Source organism: Nyctereutes procyonoides, unplaced genomic scaffold, assembly GCF_905146905.1.
Source record: "Nyctereutes procyonoides isolate TBG_1078 unplaced genomic scaffold, NYPRO_anot_genome, whole genome shotgun sequence".
Lineage (NCBI taxonomy): Eukaryota > Metazoa > Chordata > Mammalia > Carnivora > Canidae > Nyctereutes > Nyctereutes procyonoides.
In genome coordinates, this window is record NW_026575036.1 from 18,974,250 (window position 1) to 18,993,319 (window position 19,070).

A 19,070-nucleotide genomic window follows, 5' to 3' on the forward strand; every position below is an offset into this window, starting at 1 on the left:
TTGAGATGCTGCGTGGAGAATAAGGGTAGTCTAACAGGGGTGTGTGGCTGGCTCAGTTAATAGACATGTGACTCTTGATCTTGGGGTTGTTTGATCAAGCCTCATGTTGGGTGTAAATATTAACTTTTTTTTAGAGATGGTCTAATAAAGCTTAAGTAAATGTCTTAGTTTAAGTTTTGATTTTTAATGTTGGGATATTTATTTTCACCACAGAGAAAACAAAACTGATGACCTTTAACATAACCATTGCATTTTAACAGCACATGCCAAGACGCAAAGTGGTCTTGCACTGAAGCATTATGTCCTGGAAGATGTAAGGTGGAAGGAAATTCAATCACCACCTTTGACGGTGTTAAATACCATCATCCTGGAAACTGTCACTACTTGGCCATCTATGTATGTAATAGCTTGGGACACTTGAGAACATTGATGCACACACACACCGAGTTATTCAACAAATTTGAACACAATCTTTACTTTAAATTACTATTAAAAAATAACAAGCAGCTCTTCAATTATTGATTACATATTTCAGTATCTGTTTTCTGTCACATATTGACATTGACAATTGGTATTACCTGTACTCCTTAGAAATTCCTTCCCAGGGGACACCTGGGGGCTCAGCAATTGAGTGTCTGCCTTGGGCTCAGGGCGCCGTCCTGGGTCTGGGATCGAGTCCCACATCAGGCTCCCTGCAAAGAGCCTGTTTCTCCCTCTGTGTCTCTACCTCTCTCTGTCTCTCGTGAATACATAAAATCTTAAAAAAAAAAGAAATTCTTTCCTAAACAAACAAACAAAACCCCCCAAATTTCCTTTATCACTAGTAACTTTCTAAATATACTGGAAAAATATTTCTTTTTTCTATTTTTCTTTGCATGTGTTCACTAATGCTTCAATTGAAACTATCTTTTTTGTTCCATGAAACATCTTCCTTTTTCATCATTATCCCTTTACATTTATTTTTAGTTTTTATAATACAATTATCATCAGTATGATAAAGGCTATCCTTACTTTTAAATTCTTTCTCAGGACTAAAATTTTAAGTAATCTGAATTTCAATAAAAGATGGATTCCATCTTATAGCTTTGTACCTTTAGCTAGTCTGAAAATACAATTGTATTTAATCTTATTGGTAAGAAACCAAAATGAGCAGAATCTGTGACTCCTGAGGTGAGAGATGTGGGTCATACTCAGTAATCTAAAAAATGTAGCCACAAGGCAGTTTTCCAGATCTTTCCTTCCTTTTATATTCTTCATATAATCCATGAAAGTAGGGAATGAGGAAAACAAAAGGAAATATACCACAATACATGGAACATTTGTTTCTTATATATTTGATTTCTGAATCTTGAAATGAGAACTGGAAGTCAGTGTTTGACATGGCTCATGTTATGGTTTTACAAATTCAATACCTCTCACATTGGATTTAAATAGACACTATAGATTGTCTAGATAGCTATGCTATCTCTAATTCCTACCAGTCTCTACAATGCAGCACTTTCCCTGGAAGAGAAGACAAAAAGTATTGATAAAAGAAAAAAAAAACAGTGACTATGAAAATCCACTATTTAAACTATTTAAATATAGTGTATGCAAAGCACTTGGACCTTCTATAAAACTTTTGGCCAATTCTAGACTTAGCACAGACTGAAAAAGGTTTTATTTTCAGAGGAGACTGATTAGATGTAGGAATAGTGTGTGTTTAAAATGCAAACATGCATTGTGACTGAATCACATGGTAATAGCATATCATCAATGACATTTTAATAAATCAATGAAATTCATTTTTTAAACAGGATAAAGATTGGTCTGTTAGTGTTGAACTTCGTCCATGTGCAAGTGGCCAGTCAGGAACGTGCTTAAATAGTGTTACACTCCACTTAAATTCAGTAAGTAATCAGCTTCCTAAAGTTTATCCAGAGTAAAATTGAATGATCCAATGAATTACTTCACAAAATCAGAATTTTAGTGGCTGAAGAGAGGCTTTACTGGGTAAGTTGAAATCACAAATAAGATTGTATAGAAAATTAGTAAAATCCCTGGAAGAGCTGGATAGTTCTAAGGCTCCTTAAGTATATAAAAATTATCATATACACACAACTGATGTGTTAATTACAGATCAACGCATGTGTTTATTAAATTATTAAACTCTGTAGACCATTTAAGAAGGTAATTATATTTGTTTAGAGTTTCATGTATTTGGAACTGACACTGTAAATGGAAATAGACCTAAATGGGGAGGGATGACCCCAAGATTGGCCTTTGGTACTTAGAAGCCATTTGATCTTTGGAAATGGAAGTCACTGTCTTGGACTGCAGTTTCCTCATCTACAAATTATGGATGAAGATTCCTTTACAATTCTCCTCAAAGAATTGATATAAGAAACAATGAAGCAACATAGGAGTGCTTCAAAAGATGTTCTGTATTTTAGATAGTTAAAACTAATCCAGTAAAATGAAACATTTTTATGGCACAAAAATTTAGGTTCATATATTACATTAAAATCAATTAATATTGCAAATAAACATGAACTAACAGTTATTTTCAATATTAGTCTGTTTCAGTTGACAAATATGTGTTTGATAGAAATGGAACAATCACAAGCAATAAGATTAAACACAAAACCCAACGTTATGACTATTCAGGTAAGTTTAATACCATTAAAAAAAATCTAAGCTGCATTCATTTGTTCAGTTTTTAGGGACAGTAAAAATTTGTTTTCAACAGTATAAAACCATTTTAATAAATAAAAAACTTAAATATTATAATCATTACTGTTAACATTATTATTTTAACAGATGGAGTGTATGTCTTCAAACCATCTTCCTCATACCTTCAAGTAGAAACAAATTTTGGTGTCAAAATGCAAATACAAATTGCTCCTGCAATGCAATTATATGTTTCACTGCCACCCAATGATTTCACAGAAACTGTAGGTAAGTCCCCTGGATGTGTTTTTATTTTCAAGGCTCTAATATGACCATCGTTTATTTTAATTTTCAGTTATCTTTCTATTAAAAACATGGGCTCATTAAGCATTTTTACTTAATGTTCCATTCAATATTGCAGTAAAACAGTTTCAACTGATAGTAAAGACAGTTTTATTTATTACAAAATCTATTCCCAAATGTTTTTCAGCAAATGTAAACATTTTAAGGTTTTTAAATTAAGGTTTTTTTTTAAGTGAGGTTTAATAATATATGTTATATCTCACTTTGTTAATGTAAATGACAAAAGCTTTTACCTACAGGAGAAAAAGATGGAAATATTATAAATATACATCTTTTGAATATCAAGTTTCAAAGACAAGCTATATTACAATTTGTCTTTCTGCTCATAGATGACAGTTACCTCTTTCTCAGAGGTTTTCTGTGATAGAAATTACTTGTTACATACCATCATGGATGTCAAACAAAATAAAGAAACAAACAAACAAACAAACAAACAAACTGTGGGGCAAGCCCACAGTTACTAGTTTCAGACCATCTGAGCTTTTGTGACATGTCTTTACTCCAGAAGGTGACTTACTTATACATAGAGAAAAAATGTAATTCATGGGTCAGAAGGCTCCAGATAAGAAAGCCATATAGCCCTTAACATGATTCAGCTCTCCACACTAATATTGAAAATATGCAGTCACAAATGCCCTGCTTATAAGCATGCTTCCTACCTTGTTAAAGGAGGTTAAGTGATAGCAACACAGGAAAAACAGAATGTTTGTGGCAAATGGTATCTCTGTGTTCCTGGAATTTGAATAAAATGAGCATTCATCTGAGGTGTCCTAAGATTATACTTATGTGTACAAAGGCTAACGACGACATTTTCTCAGATAGTTTCTGCTAGTTTTGATTTAAGCACAGAACTGAATGTGATATGAGAATGTGAATCCAAAACACCGAGTAGGTTGAGGAAATGTTAAAATTTGTTCTGTGCTCTATACAGGACTCTGTGGTTCCTTCAACAACAGAGTAGAGGATGATTTAATGTCAAGTCAGAATATATTGGAGAAGACGCCTCAGACATTTGCTGATTCTTGGGAAATGATGCCCTGTCCTAAAGGAAATCCCTCTTCATGCATCAGTATAGAAAAAGGTATTGGTAATTGAGCATCAAACTCTGTAATTTAATATTTGGTGCTAGGAATTCTTATCCTGATAATAACATGAGACTATCAGATAATCCTAGGTTTAGCTAGAGTTTGTTGTACTGTCCCCAACAGTTTTACAGGGAACAGCAGAGAAACAGTCTGGCTGGCTGAGGGTGCAACTAGAAATCCCATCTTTAATCGATGAAGGGAGATCAACAGAGTTGTCTTTTCTATACCCATTCTGTTCCTCCTTGGACAGTTTTCTCTGTAGCTATAGAATAGCAGGGTCAGAGGAAATCTTACAGATCTTTAATTTAGGCATGGGAGTTGTCATTGTTTGAAATAGCAAAACCCAAACTGCTGAACTACTCAATGATAGAGCTGTAGCTAGATCTAGGTCTCCTAACTACTGCTTTATGTATATTAACTATACCAAACATCAAATGTAGATTTTTTCATTTTTCTTTCACTTATTTTATTTTATTTAAATTAAATTTGCCAGCAAATAGAGTAACACCCAGTACTCATTCCATCAAGTGCCTCACTTAGTTCCTGTCACTCAGTTACCCTATCCCACAACCCAACTCACTTTCCGTAACCCTTTGTTCATTTCCCAGAGTTAAAAGTCTCTCATGGTTTGTCTCACTCTCTAGTTTTTCCCAGTTTCCCTCCTTTCCCATATAGTTTCTTTCACTATTTCCCCTTTATCCATATCCTCTCCAACATTTGTTGTCTCCTGTCTTATTAATTTTAGACATTCTCACTGGTGAGGTGATATCTCATTGTGGTTTTGATTTGTATTCCCCTGATGGCAAGTGGTGCAGATCATTTTTTCATGTGCTTGTTGGCCATGTCTATGTCTTCTTTGGAGAAATGTCTGTTCATATCTTCTGCCCATTTCATGACTGGATTATTTGTTTCTTGGGTATTAGGTTTGATAAGTTCTTTATAGATCTTGGATACTAGCCCTTTGTCTGATATATCATTTGCAGATATCTTCTTTCATTCTATAGGTTGTCTTTTAGTTTTATTGATTGTTTCCTTCACTGTGCAGAAGCTTTTTATCTTTATGAAGTCCCAATAGTTTCATTTTTGCTTTTGGTTCCCTTGCCTTCACAGATGTGTCTAGCAAGAAGTTGCTGTGGCCAAGTTCAAAAAGGTTGTTGCCTGTGTTATCCTTGGTATTTTGATGGATTCTTGACTCACATCTATCTAGATATTTCAACCATTTAAGTTTATCTTTGTGTATGGTGTAAGAAAATGGTCCAGTTTCATTTTTCTGCATGTGGCAGTCCGATTTTCCCAACACCATTTATTAAAGAGACTGTGTTTTTTCCAGTGGATAGTCTTTCCTGCTTGTCGAATATTAGTTGACCTTAGAGTTGAGGACCCATTTCTGGATTCCTATTCTGTCCCAATGATCTATGTGTCTGTTTTTGTGCCAGTACCATACTGTCTTGATGATCACGGTTTTGTAACTCAGCTTGAAGTCAGGCATTGTGATGCCCCCAGCATTGATTTTTCTTTTTCAATATTCCTCTATTTGGGGTCTTTTCTGGTTCCATACAAATCTTAAGATTATTTGTTCCAACCCTGTGAAGAAAATCCATGGTATTTTGATATAGATTGCATCGAACATGTAAATTGCCCTGGGTAGCATAGACATTTTCACAACACGTATTCTTCCAATCCATGAGCATGGAATGTTTTTCCATCTCTTTACATCTTCCTTAATTTCTTTCATAAGTGTTCCATAGTTTTTCGAGTATACATTCTTTACCTCTTTGGTTAGGTTTATTCCTAGGTATCTTATGCTTTTGGGTACATTTGTAATTAGGATGGATTCCTTAATTTCTCTTTCTTAAATCTCATTGTTAGTGTACAGAAATGCCACTGATTTCTGTGCATTGATTTTGTATCCTGCCACACTGCCGAATTGCTCATGATCTGGCAATCTTGGGGTGGACTCTTTTGGGCTTTCTATATAGAGTATCATGCCATCTGCAAAAAGGGAGAGTTTGACCTCTTTGCAAATTTGAATGCCTTTTATTTCTTTTTGTTGTCTGATTGCTGAGGCTAGGACTTCTAGTACTATGTTGAATAGCAGTGGTGAGAGTGGGCATCCCTGTCATGTTCCTGATCATAGGGAAAAGGCTCTCAGTTTTTCCCCATTGAGAATTATATTTGCTGTGGGCTTTTCATAAATGGCTTTTATGATATTGAGGAATGTTCCCTCTCTCCCTACATTTTGAAGAGTTTTAATCAGGAATGGATGCCGTATTTTGTCAAATACTTTCTCTGTGTCTACTGAGAGGATCATATGGTTCTTGTTTTTTCTCTTATTTTTTTAAAAGATTTTATTTATTTATTCATGAGAAACAGAGAGACAGAGAGGTAGAGACACAGGTAGAGGGAGAAGCAGGCTCCACACAGGGAGCCTGACGTGGGACTCAACCCCGGGTCTCCAGGATCAGGCCCTGGGCCAAAGGTGGGGCCTAACCGCTGAGCCACCCGGGCTGCCCTGTTTTTTCTCTTATTGATGTGATCTATCACGTTGATTGCTTTATGTCGAAACACCCCAGCATCCCAGGGATAAATTCCACATAGTATGGTGAATAATCCTCTTAATAAACTGTTGAATCCTATTTGGCTAGTGTCTTGGTGAGAATTTTTGCATCCATGTTCATCAGGGATATTGGTCTATAATTCTCCTTTTTGGTGGGGTCTTTGTCTAGTTTTGGGATCAAGGTGATGCTGGCCTGATAGAATGAGTTTGGAAGTGTTCCCTCCCTTTCTATCCTTTGAAACAGCTTTAGTAGAATAGGTATTATTTCTTCTTTAACATTTGATAGAATTCCCCCGGGCAGCCATCTGCCCTGGACTTTTGTGTCTTGGGAGGTTTTTGATGACTGCTTCAATTTCCTCAGTGGTTATTGGCTTATTCAGGTTTTCTATTCCTTCCTGTTCCAGGTTTGGTAATTTGTAAATTTCCAGAAATGCATCCATTTCTTCCAGAGTACCTAATTTGTTGGCATATTGTTGCTCATAATATGTTTTTTAAATTGTTTGTATTTCCCTGATATTGGTTGTGATCTCCCCTCTTTTGTTCATGATATTATTAATTTGAGTCTTTCCTCTTTTCTTTTAATATGGCTGGCTAAGGGTTTATCTATCTTATTAAATCTTCTAAGAACCAGCTCCTGGTTGTGTTGATCTCTTCTACAGTTCTTCTGGTCTCTATTTCGTTGAATTCTGCTCTAATCTTTATTATCTCTCTTCTTCTGCTTGGTTTAGGCGTTTTTTTTTTTTTTGCTGTTTTTTCTCCAATTCCTTTAGGTACAAGATTAGCTTGTGTATTTTAGTTTTTTCCAAGTTTTTGAGGATGGCTTGTACTGTGATGTATTTCCTACTCAGGACTGTTTTTGCTGTATTCCAAAGATTTTGAACAGTTGTATTTTCATTTTCATTAGTTTCCATTAATCTTTTTTATTTTTCTCTAATTTCCTGGTTGACCCATTCATCTTTTTAGTAGCATGCTCTTTAGCCTCTATGTGTTTGAGTTGCTTCCAAATGTCTTCTTGTGATTAAGTTCTAGTTTCAAAGTTTTGTGATCTGAAAATAGGCAGAGGAAAATCCAAATATTTTGGTGTCAGTTGAAACCTGATTTGTGACCCAATATGTGGGTCTTATCTGGAGAGTGTTCCATGTGCACTTGAGAAGAATGTGTATTCAGTTGCATTAGGATGGAATGTTCTGAGTGTATCTGTGAAATCTCTTTGTTCTTGTGTGTCATTCAAGGCCTTTGTTTCTTTGGTGATATTCTGCTTAGAACATCTGTCTCTTGCTGAGAGTGTTGTGTTGATGTCTCCTGCTATTAATGTATTATTATCTATGTATCTCTTTTCTTTGGTTATTCATTGATTGGTATACTTGACTGCTCCCACATTAGGGGCATATGTATTCATAATTGTTATGTCTTCTTGTTGGATAGATCCTTTAAGTATGATATAGTGTCCTTCTTCATCTCTTACTACAGTCTTTGATATAAATTCTAATTTATCTGATATGAGGATTGCTACCCCAGCTTTCTTTTGAGGGCCATTTTAACGATAAATGGTTCTCCACCCCTTCATTTTCATTCTGGAGGTGTCCTTAGGTCTAAAATTCACCTCTTGTAGACAGCATATAGATGGGTCTTACTTTTTTATCCAGTCCAATACCCTGCATCTTTTGATGGGAACATTTAGCCCATTCACATTCAGAGTAACTATTGAAAGATATGAGGTTAGTGTCATCATATTACCTATATAGTTCCCATTTAAAAATACATCCTAGATGATTTCAAAGAGGTCAGAGACCAGAAAATAATAATAATAATAATAATAATAAGAAGAAGAAGAAGAAGAAGAAAATAAAATAAAACAAAAAGACTATTGATATGAAAGACAAATTTTAAAACAAAATCGTAAGCATAATAATCAAAAAGAAAAAAAAGAAAAAGAATTGGGGAATGGTGAGAAAGTGGTGGTGGAGAGAGAATATAGTCTTTCCAAGGGGACCTAGAGGGTGATCCTCTTGGTTTTGAGTGTATTTTGTTCTGTGTGTTAGAAGATACCTAATTCCAAATTTATATAAATGAGCAAAACTTATACAGAGACCCAACATCGACCACAAAAACAGAAACAAGATAAAAGAGGGCAGCAGAATCGGAAGGAAGAGAGAATATAGTCTCACAGAATGTACCAACACAGTGTTCCACTTGGTTCTGGATGTATTTTGGTCCATGTGTTGGAAGGTGTTAACTTCCACCATTGTAAAATTAAATGAGACAGAAAAAATAAAAAAACAAAAATGCATAATTCATATATCTACCAAAATTAAATTGAATCCATTGAAGGAAATCCAATAATGGGATATATATCTAAGACCTGATTTTAGAAAAATGAAATTCAAGAAGGAAAAAGCTTAAAATGAAGAGTTGGTAAACTATTGTAATTAAGGCAGGAAAAGAGAAAAAAAAATTGGAGATTTTTAACCTGACATATAAATGAATCATAATAAAAGAAGCCTCTAGTTCTATACACTATTTTCCCTTAGTCCTGGAGCTTTCCAGTGCTGTTTGGTCAGTAAACTTGCTCTTCCCTTGTTCTTCCAGCAGTTCTTCTAGAGGGTTCCTCTCTGCTCATTCACAGGTGTCTGTGCCCCACCCCTTTCCAGGTGGCCTGGCTCAGTGTGAACTGTTTATGCTGGGAGGTGTTTGCTCCCTAGAGGCCCTGCCTCTCCCAGGTGAAAGGCGAGAAGAAGAAAAAAAAATTAAAAAATGGTGGCACCCAGATCTCCAGCTCCTGAGCCAAGGGCTCCCTGAGAGTATGGAATTGCAATCTCCCAGTCCACACTGGCCTAGGTGCTCCTGGGGGCAGGTGCGGATGCACTGACCTGTACAAATTGAAGGGCGCCCAGCAACAGGAGATCTCTTGCTGTCCTGTGCCCTCCTGGGGTCTGTCTCTTCTAACACAAATTTAGGACAGGCTTCACTGCCCGTCCTACAATTCTGCCCTATTTCCCTGCTGAGCACTTTTCAGAGAATACTCCAGAGCAGATTTTTAAAGTTCCCCCTTGTCTGGGGCTTGGCTTTTGTCTGGGGCTTGCTTTGTTTCCCCTTTCAGGCTGGGTTTTCCCAGCTTGCCGCGGTTCCCCTCCCTCACCTTTTTTTTCTTCGCCTTCCTACCTTGTCAGAAGTGATCACTCTTCTCTCTGTAGCATTCCAGCTGTTCTCTCTTTGCATCTCAAATCAAATTCATAGGTGTTCAGAATGTTTTAAAAGTTATCTAGGTTAAGTTTGTGGGACCAGATGCATTGAGGACCCCTTCTCTTTTGCCATCTTCCCAAATATGAATCTCACGAGGAAACCTTTATTCTTGTGCAATTAAGCTCATGTTTTAGTTTACCAAAGTCTTCCATAAATGTCAATTCAGTTTATTACCAAAATACTCATGAAAGGCATGGATAAGGTTATTATCTCCATTAATGTAGATTTTGATAATGGAGTCCAGATAGAGTGTACTTAATAAGGGCTAAAGATGAAGTTGTAACCCAAGTATTTTATTATTTATTTATTTATTTAATATATTTTTATGGAAGTATAGTTGACACAATGTTGCATTAGTTTCAGGTGTACAACATAGTGATTCTACAAGTCTATACAATGACAATGTCATACTCACTGCAAGTGTAGCTACTGTCACCATACCATGCTATTACAGTATGACTGATTACATTCCCTGTCGTAGACTATTTATTTATTTATTTTTAATATTTTGTTTATTTATTCATGAGTGATGCAGAGAGAGAGGCAGAGACACAGGCAGAGGGAGAACCAGGCTCCCGGAGGGAGCTTGATGTGGGACTTGATCCCTTGACCCTGGGATCTCACCCTCAGTGGAAGGCAGATGCTCAACCACTGAGACACCCAGGTGTCTCTGTGCTATACCTTTTATCCCTGTGACATATTTATTCCGTAACTGGAAGCCTGTATCTGCCACTCCTGTTCACCCGTTTTGCCCGTCCCCCCATCTGCTTCTCCCCTAGCAATCATCAGTTTGTTTTCTATATTTATGTGTCTGTTACTGATAACCCAAGTATTTTTAATTGAAATCTGTCTCTTATTGTTCCCTTGGTGTTGCTGACTTTAATGATCACTTTATCTGATGTTACTTCTTTCAAAAATAATGCAATGCAATGGAAAGTAAATTAGAATGTATTATGTTGGGATCCCTGGGTGGCTCAGAGGTTTAGCACCTGTCTTCGCAGGGTGTGATCCTGGAGGCCCAGGATCGAGTCCCACATCAGGCTTCCTGCATGGAGCCTGCTTCTCCCTCTGCCTATGTCTCTGCCTCTCTCTCTCTCTGTGTACTCTCATGAATAAATAAATAAATAAAATATTTTTTAAAATGTATTATGTTTAGGGGATGCCTGTGTGGCTCAGTGGTTTAACACTTGCCTTTGGCCCATGGTGTGATCCTGGCATCCCAGGGTGGAGTCCCATATCGGGCTCTGTGCATGGAGCCTGATTCTCCCTCTGCCTATGTCTCTGCCTCTCTTTCTCTCTCTCTCTGTCTCTCATGAATAAATAAATAAAATCTTTTAAAAATGTATTATGTTTATATGTTAGTTATTTATTTTTTAAAAAATTATTTATTTATTTGAGAGAAGGGACTGAAGGGGGAGAGGGAGAGGGAGAGAGAAATCCAAGCAGACTGTACTCTGATGCGGGGCTTGATCTCATGACCCTGAAATCATGACCTAAGCTAAAACCAAAAGTCAGATGCCCAACCCACTGTGCCACCCAGGCACCTCTAATTAGTTGTTTCTATATTAATCTGCTTATTTGAAACAAATGTCTGATCAGCTTTTGACAATATTTAAAAATTACAAAGCCATTCATTCCTTTTTTAAAGTTTCATTTAACCTGTTATGATTTATAGAATGAGTTGATAGAACCCCATCAACATGGTAATACATATTTCAGGGTTTAATTGTCAAGTTATTTTGTTTTGCAAGTGTTGCAATGAGAATAATTAAAATAAGAGTAGGTAAAAACAAATGTATATCTCATAAGAAACCAAGCCAATTTATATTAAGAAGATTATATTAACACTTGAGAGCTATATAAATTAGCAATCTCAATTTTCAATGTTTTTTATTTAACTTAATAAAATAAAATCCAATTAAACTATGCTTAAATAAGCTGTTAGTAGGATTTACATAAAAAATGATGATACCTCAGTACAAGTTTGTCAAAATTTTAGAAATAATTGTCCTCAATGTCCTTTTAATATATTCAGTCAGCTTCCTTTATTGCTTCCTGGTGACAGTAACTTTAGAAGCCAATCAATAGGGGATCCCTGAGTGGCTCAGCAATTTAGTGCCTGCCTTCAGCCCAGGGCATGATCAAATAAATAGTTTTTAAAAATTAAAACATTTTAAAAAGAAAGATTTTGCCTCTTAGCTGCTTAAGGTATTTCTGTTTATATCATGCTATTTTTATATATATTGATAATAAATTAGAATGTTATAGCAAAAGCACTTTAAAAACACAATTACACTTTTTTAATTAAAAAATTATGAAGGACAAACAGTGTATGTTCTCACTCATTTGGGGAATATGAATAATAGTGAAGGGGAATATAAGGGAAGGGAGAAGAAATGTGTGGGAGATATCAGAAAGGGACACAGAACATAAAGACTTCTAACTCTGGGAAATGAACTAGGGGTGGTGGAAGGGGAGGAGGGCGGGGGGTGGGGGTGAATGGGTGACGGGCACGGAGGGGGACACTTGACGGGATGAGCACTGGGTGTTATTCTGTATGTTGGTAAATTGAACACCAATAAAAATTAATTTATAAAAAAAAAAAAAGAACCAGATTCAACAGCTGTTAGATACATTCATGAATATTGGGCATTTTATAGTTGCATAATGCACTGAAGATAGTTGGTGGTGTTTAGAATATGTACCTAATCTGTACCAATGCACTAATAATTAAATCCTTCGATAAAAAAAAATTATGACATTATTGATACTAATTTTGAGTGCATGAATTTTCTTCCAGAAATATTTGCTGAAAATCATTGTGGAATTTTTCTTGATTCACCCGGGCCTTTTGCTTCCTGCCATCCAATTGTGAATGTTAAACCGTATTATGAGGTATGTGAGGGTCTAAGATTAACAGCTCTTTTTGTGAAATATTTTGATAATATCAATAGAAGCCTATAGACATTAAAAATTTTCAAGTAATGGGCATTGTCTGTAGATTAAGACATAGGTTTAAATTTAACATTGGATTCCACTAATTTATTCAGTTGTTAGATATAGCAATTTTAAAAAATGGTACTGGAAAATAACCCCAAATGAGAAAAATCTTGAATAAGTTTCTCTGCTTTTTCCAAGTTCTTTGAAAACTTAGTTAATATTTGATTTGCTACTTTGCTTATTTCAAAAATAAATATTTCCCAAAGTTTTAAGACAGATTTTTTTCAAGGAAGAGGAATGGTTATGAACTGAATTAAGATACCCAGTTTATCTGTTCTTGTGAATATTTTCATAATGAAATGTACATTAATTTCTTAAAGGAATGCAAAAGATACACTTGTACTTGTAAAAACAGTAAAGATTGCTTGTGCACGATTTTTGGCAACTATGTGAAAGCATGTGCTGAGAAAGAAGTATACATGGTGGGCTGGAGAACTGGACTATGTGGTAAGTAGGACAGGGGCTTTTTAGGCTTTTTAGATAACTTTCCTTTCACTTTTACTGTAGAGTGTGTCTGTGTGTGTGTGTAGTTTAGAAACACATACTTACAAATTTGTATTTGGTTTTTTCAAAGATGATTTTTGTTTTTTTAAAAAAATATGTTTGAGTGATCCTTGCATTTTTACTTCTTGAGTCTTTTATCTTGATTTAATATATTCATTTTTAAATAACAGCAGAATATACATGGATTTATATATGAGCATAGGTTTCTGTTCAGTTTTATATGATGAAATTTAATATTCCAACTCCTACTACATTTTAAAAGGATAGTTAAATATTAATAACATTGTATTGTATTTATTTTAAAGATCTATTCAGAGAGAGAGAGTATATGGAGGAGGAGTGCTGTACAGAGGGATGGAGGGACAGAGTGGGGGGCAGACTCTCTGCTGGGTGCAAAACCCAAATTAGGGTTTGATCTCCTCTCCTGGAGATCATAACTTGAGCTGAAACCAAGAGGCAGACACTCACCCAACTAAGATGCCCTGGTGCTCCGATATTAATAACATTTGAAAAAACAAATAAAAATAAATAAATTAGGGACTCAACTATCATATTTATTGAATCTTGCCTTAAATATTTATTGCAGTATTTGAATATGACTTTAGAAAAATACTTGGCTTACCAATAAAAAACTTCATGGAAATACATTTTCTGTAGATTATACTTAATACCTCATAGCCCATATCTAATTAATAAAGGCTGTTAAGTTCACCTCCAAAATTTCCCTTAAATCCATTCACATTTGTCCATCTCTATGGACATCACCCTAGTTTAAAATTTTTTTTTCTCCTGGATGATTGCAATTGCCTCCTTCAATATTCACTTTTTCTATAAAGAAATCAGTGCACTCTTTAAGCAAAACCAAATAAAACTAACCTGATTAAGTGACATTCCAGTCTATAACAAGTCAGTGGCTTCTCATTGTTCTTTTTCTTTTTTTTTTTACTTAAGTTTCAAGTGTTTGTTTGTTTGTTTGTTTATTTATTTATTTATTTTGGTTTTGTTTTTATTCAAGTGTGATTTGCCAACATATAGCATAACACCCAGTGCTCATCCCCTCAAGTGCCCTCCTCAGTGCCTGTCACCCAGTTACCCCAACCCCCATCCGCCTCCCCTTCCACAACCCTTTGTTCATTTCCCAGAGTTAGGAGTCTTTCATGGTTTGTCTCCCTCTCTAATTTTTCCCACTCATTTCCCCTCCTTTCCCTTATAATTCCTTTAACTGTTTCTTATATTTCCCATATGAGTAAAACCCTATGATGATTGTCCGTCTCCGATTGATTTATTTCACTCAGTATAATACCCCCCAGTTCCATCTATGTTGAAGCAAATGGTGGTATTTGTCCTTTCTAATTCTATGTCTGGGGAACAGCCTAAGTCAGAAGAAAGGGAAATTCTTTCAAAGAACAAGCAGAAGAATAGAAGCTATAAATGCAGAGACAAAAATCAGTGGTTAGAACTTTGAGGGCCTTCGATGTTCTTCGACAGATGAATGGATAAGGAAGATGTGATATATATATATATATATTATATATATATATATACACACATGGAATATTACTCAGCTTCTCATTGTTCTAAGGCTAAAGGCCGTTCTTCTGCTTGCTCTTTGGAAGAATTTCCCTCTCTTATGACAGATTTTCATGGAGGGCAAGTTCCCAGTTGTACATATTAGAGCTTCCCATCTTCCTTCTTTATAGCATGTGCCATAATTGTCCTTCCCCCAGAAATATAAGCCATATGACAGCAGTATATTTCCTATCTTGTTTATGGGCTTAACCCCACCAGGATATGTAAATATAAACATATAGTAGGGACTCAATATTGACTTAAAAAAAAGAATGAAAAATAAAAATAACAAATAATTTTTCTTGATTATTCATAACCTCAATTGTGAATAATTCACCTGTAAACATCAAGTTAAAGTAAAATTGTTAATTTTCCTGAATGTATACATATTCACTATTTTTTATTTCTATACCAACAGATTCCTCTTGTCCAAGTAACCTCGTTTTCAAGTACAATATAAAAGCCTGCAATAAAACTTGTCGATCATTGTCAGAAAGATATAGGAGCTGTGATATAGAAGGTGTTCCATTTGATGGATGCACTTGCCCTGATGGAATGTACCAGAATAATGAAGGGAATTGTGTTCCAAAATCTCAGTGTGACTGCTATGTAAGTGGCGAGGTCATGAAACCAGGAAAACTCATCAATATTAATAACAACAAATGGTATGGAAATTACATATATACTTGTTATGACTTCGAAATTAAAGGACTGTCCTTTTTAGAGAAATAGACTGTTCTTAAAGTCTTTGTTAGACCTGTCACTTTTTAAATTTTCTACTTCTTATTGAAGTTAGTTATTGCTCTCTTTAAACTTAAGTGCTCACTGCATTATAATGGCTCTGATTTGTCCTACTTTTGTTTGGTTTTAAATACCAATAGAAAAACATTCTAGCAGTATGTATTCTACATACAGAGAATGCAAAATGATTTTCTATTGAGACAATGCTTTCTAGTTGTCTCTCAGCATTCACCATTCGACAAACACTTATTAAATAGATATTTGTCATGTGCCAGGCCTTGTGCTAAGGGCTGAATTTACAAAGATGAGTGAACATTGTCTTGGACTCACAGAACAAAGGTGCTGACTATTGCAAGGAGGTTTGTATACTATAATATGGGAGCAGAAAGGCCAGTCACTACTTGAGGAGATAATGAGAACTTCTCAGAGGAGAACATCATTTGAATTTTCCTAAGAAATGAAACTTTTTCCAGATAAAATTGAAGTGGGAAGAGAGATTTCCAGGAGAGTAAACAGAATGCATTCAAGTAGGAAATGCTTGACAGGTGTTGCACATGTAGGTTCTTGTTATATAGGATCACACTGGAAAAGTAGACAGTGGCCAGGCTGCACTCAAGTTTTTGAACTTAGTTCCTGGGCAGTAAGAGAAATTGAAGAATTGACTTTTTTTATAATGGCTAACTAAAGAGGTTGTGATTTTTACAGTTTCAGGCAAAGTAATTTGCCCATATTTTAATTCTATAAGCAGACATAGCAATTCTTAACAACATGAATGCAAAAATGAAGAAGCCATTCCAAAAAATTTTGGATGTGCCTTCTATCTTTTCTTTAGTTCCATGGAACTATCACGTAGCAATGAATGATTTTTCTTGGCCATTTAAAAGGAAAGCATAGGTAACAATCCCTTTCCATCACAGCATACAAAAAACATTTGGTTGGGGTTTGATAATGATACTTTCTCTGCAGATGTTAAGGAATCATTAGGTTACTTTTTAAATGAAACTTAGGCTATCACCTCCAAATTATGGCTCCCTTTATTATTACCCTATTTCAGACCCACATGAGCTCTTACTGGCATCATTGTGAAGAATAACTTGCCTGTTCTTTGCCTTGCTTCTGTCTCGTATTTCTTGCTCTACCTCTAAAATGACTAACCTAAAACATTATTCTGATTGTGCCACTTAGCTGTTCAGGAACTTTAATGGTGATAGTTGCCGGAAGAATAGAAACAAGCTTGCTTGGCATTTAAGACCATCTGAAATCTGGCCCTGACTTGCTTTTACCACTTGCCCTTAGCATGCTTCTTGCCTCCTATCCAAACAAATCATTGGCATATCTATTGTTCTTTCCAGCATCACAGCTTCGCATCTTATCAGCAGTATCTGGTGACTCTTACTTGCCCATCAAGATCTAGCCATCATTTTCATGTTGTCTCTGATGTCATGTAGGACTTTGATTGTACATTCCTATGATAGAACAGGGCTGTATCTTATAATTGGGTACATGTAATAGAGTTTGTGAGGCACTGTGTCTCATTCATCTACTTGTGTGTGATAAGACTTGTGAATGAGAGGTTAAATTTGCTTTTTGGGGGGAGGGGAGGATCCAATCTCTTTATTGTCAGGGTATCCTCCCTGTGACCCTCCCCTCTCCAAACATATAGAAAAACTCAAAGCCTGAGAGTGTCTTGGGAGGGGAAGTAGAGTGTAGGGAAACCTCTGTGCTCTGCCCTCTGGCCTGGGCAGTGCCAACAGGGAGGGCGCGTGGGGAGGGGAGGCCAATTATCCAGCCTACAGAGAGTGTGACACTGGCTGGGATGTGTGGGGGAGGAGGTGCCTGCTGCCAGATCTCTTGGGACCCACAAAGGGTAGTGTCCAGGGGTGGGTGTCTAGCTTTGGGCCTGGTCCAGTGCACACCCTTCTCCTGCCAGTGGCCATTGCTTCTATCAGGCTGGTTACTGCAAGGCCCCATCCTCTGTGTCCATGTCCTGGCTATGCTCCAGCTCTTCCTCACTGTGTGTCAGCAGCCCCTCCTCATCGCCATCTTCTGGAGCCTGTGCTTCTTCCTGGGGCATGCCTGCCTCAGAAGTTGTATTAAGAAGTTGTCATTGAAGTTTAAATGTATAATTTTCTTCTATTTCCAGTATCTGTCGGGATGGAATTTTTCTTTGCCAGACTCCCATTAATTCAGCCCAACGTAAGTGTTGAAATCATGATACAATCTATCTACTTGGGTTAAAATAAGAAGATCAAGATGCCCTTGATTAACAATTTCCTTTATCCTGCAGAGAATTGTTCTGGAGGAGCCGAGTATGTTGACTGCAGGAACCCTAGGGCACAGGGAAGAGTTGATGGTAAATGTGGCACTTGGAGCATGCCTGGTTTTGATGTAAGTGACATGGCATTGCAGTTTAGCCTTTTCAAACATTGCATTGTGTCAAGATGGAAGCAAACTAAAACATCAGTGAAAAATAATTGAAGGTCAAATTTATTGTGTTATTTTGACTTGTCAAATGTTGGCTCTAAATGTATACTTGGTCTATATTTATGCATTGTAAATTAATGCTGATACTGTGACATGTTAGAATAGTACCTTACAGTGTACATTTTATATTTATTCTCATAGGAGAACTTGCCTTGCAAAGCTGGGTGCTACTGTCCAGTAGGCATGGTGCGAAATTCTAAAGGGAACTGTGTCTTTCCTGAAGACTGTCCATGTTCTTTTGGTGGATCAGAGTATGACCAAGGAAGTGTTACTTTGGTTGGCTGCAACAAATGGTGAATAATCAAGAATTACTATTTTATATGTTTTGGATATTAGAAAGTACAGTCTGCTTTTATTTTTATAAGAAAGAAGTCATACTTGGTTTGTGTGAAAAATATTGGTCAAATATAGTTTAAAGTGTTCTTTTTAAAGTAGAAACTTTAGATTATTTTATTTTTATTGAAGTATAATTGATATACAATATTATATTAGTTTTAGGTGTATAAATAACATGGTGATTCAACAATTATATACATAATGAAATGCTCACGGCAATGATGTAGTTATCATCTGTCACCATATGAAGTTATTACAATATTATTGACTATATTCTCTCTGTTGCACTTTTGGAAATAGTTCATTTGGCATTTTATATGGTGAACATCATATAATGACAACTGCAAAATTTAAATCAATATAAAACAAGGTTTTTTGCTTCTTTATAAAAGTAGTATGAAAATGTGAATCTTGGCATAATATAATTACCACACTCTATCATTTTTTTTCTTTTAGTACTTGCATAAAAGGATCTTGGAGCTGTACACAAAATGAATGTCAAACCGTCTGCCACATCTATGGGGAAGGTCATGTTAGAA